We start from the raw sequence: 2,377 nt of genomic DNA, 5'->3' as shown, positions 1-2,377 counted from the left end.
TTACCATTAGTGTCACACGGTGCCATAAACCTATCAATTTTGTGCGATAACACAGAAAATTGGGTTTGTAACATCGCGATCGGATCGAGATTTACTATACCTTTAATTGGTGATGTAGTTGAGGATGATGGTTTCGCCACTGGTGTGTGTTCACGTTCTGCTGGCCACATACTACTGTTGATTGCCATTTCCTCTAAAAGTTCTTTCGCTTGGGAGGATGTCTTCTTCATAAATAACCCTCCCGACATAACATCCAATGAACCTCTGGTTGTAGGATTTATTCCGTTATAGAATGTGGCATCAAAAGTTCATCGGGCAAGTGATGATGTGGGCATAAATGTTGAAGTTCCTTGAAACGTTCCCATGCTTCATAAAAGGTTTCATTATCATGTTGTGTGAATGATGTTAATTCTTTTATAACTTTTGCGGTTTTTGCTAAAGGGAAAAATTTGGATAAAAATGCTTGGGCTAATTGGTCCCAAGTTCCAAATGTTGCGGCTGGCATAGAAGTTAACCAAACTTTGGCCCTGTCCTTCAAAGTGAAAGGAAATAGGCGAAGTTTAATTGCTTCGGCAGGCACGTCATTTATTTTGAAAGTATCACAAATTTCTAGGAAATTTGTCAAATGGGTATTTGGGTTTTCGTTAGGTAATCCATAAAACGTTACATTGTTTTGCAACATATTAAGCAAAGCTGGCTTAATTTCAAATTAGTGTGTATTTATCTGGGGTCTAACTATACTATTTGTAACACCGGCCACTCCCGGCCTAGCGTAATCCATAAGTGTGGGTCAAACTGCCATGGTTTCTGGCGGTGATTTTTGTTTCTCTTTGTTTTTCTTTTTATTTCTTTTTACTGTTCGTTTAATTTCTGGATCGAGTAATTTCGGTTGAATACCTGAACTTCGAGTACTGCGCATGAACTTGAAATTTTTGCACGAACTGAAAGTACCTTAAAAAAATAAAAAAATAAAATTGTAAGTAATTTTAAATAAATAAAATATAAAAATTAATATAAGTATGTTTAAACCTAGATTCGAAATAAAACACGAAAAATCTAAATATTTGTAAAAACAATTGGCGTTCCCCGGCAACGGTGCCAAAAACTTGTTGAGCGATTTCCGCAAGTGCACGGTTTCGCTTGTAGTAATAAAAACATATCGATCCCATAGGGAACGTTTTTTCACAAAAACTTATTTTAATACAGTTTAGACTACGTCTTTAGGTTTATATTATAGAAAATCGTTTAATTGAATAGGATTGAATTGATCATACTCAGATGAGAAATTTATGTTAGAAATTTAGAAAACAATTCTGTCTCGAGATTTGATTATGAGACAGAAACTTTAGCGTTTAAAATAAGGAAAGTATAAAACTTATTCGCATTAAGCAAAGAAAACAACTTTAACTTTGAAAAGATTATGGGCATGTAATAAATCGTAAATGCGTTCAATTAACAGGCTTTGAACCGTAGAAATCTCTCTGGATCGGAGTAGATTTCTACCTTAATCAGATTGGCATTTATTTCCGATAAGCCGACCTAACGATCATATCTTCCGTAACCACTAATTATTTCAATTGTTCAACTAAGTTTCCTTGTAATTATATGAAATTAAATACGTTTTAATGAAAACAGCAGAACCTTACTTCGAAGGTAACATCAAAGTAACAACAGAAATATTTATTGAATTACGTAAACGTTTTATTATAGAATTGTGAATCTTCATAAGTTAACAAAGAAAAATAAACATGGATAGCATTCTAACTAATTTGAGTTCTGGGTTGTCAATCCTTTCCTCAAACTTCGTGGAGTTTGTCAGACTCGGGGTCGCTTCAGCCGTTAGTTCTTCTCGTTGGATCTTCGGAATAGAGATGGTTCGTTCTACTACCAGAATGAGAACTCGTCTTCGAACAATTCTTAATCTAAACTTAATCGCTACTGTGTTTGTAATAATCTAAGAACAATCTTGTGTACAACAAGTTTGCTTTACAGAAGCGAAATGTAACTATGAATCACTTCTGAATCAGAATTTCTACATAAATTATGCTCTCAACTTAATTAATCTAATTCCATGAACTCTGAAATCAACTCTCTATTTATAGATGTTGAAAAATCGTGTTTGAAGGGTCGTGTCCGTTGCGAAGAGTCGTATCTATCCACTCGAACATACGCGTTTCTTGGAATTTCGACATGTGAAATCAGTGCTAGATTGGCTGTTGGTCGTACCGAGATTCAGGAATCTCAATCGCGACCTGGGGAGTAAAACTTTCCTCAGAACGAACTTCATCTCCGTGTCTGAAAACAGCGTGTTGCGACCGAGATATGGGAATCTCGGTCGCGATACGGGATGTTCCTCCCGGTCACATCTCGTTCCCGT

The 2,377-nt window shown here is 35.8% G+C and overlaps 1 non-coding gene across 1 annotated transcript; it reads left to right on the top strand.

The window, feature by feature from the left end:
• The first annotated feature begins 317 nt into the window (after positions 1-317).
• LOC136215843 (small nucleolar RNA R71) lies at positions 318-423 on the top strand. The gene has a single exon (XR_010682846.1). It is a non-coding gene; the product is annotated as a small nucleolar RNA R71 (small nucleolar RNA).
• The last annotated feature ends 1,954 nt before the right edge of the window (positions 424-2,377 follow it).

This window comes from Euphorbia lathyris, chromosome 1 (genome assembly GCF_963576675.1).
Source record: "Euphorbia lathyris chromosome 1, ddEupLath1.1, whole genome shotgun sequence".
Lineage (NCBI taxonomy): Eukaryota > Viridiplantae > Streptophyta > Magnoliopsida > Malpighiales > Euphorbiaceae > Euphorbia > Euphorbia lathyris.
Note: the sequence above shows the minus strand (reverse complement) of the source record. Positions and strands in the feature narration are given on the sequence as shown.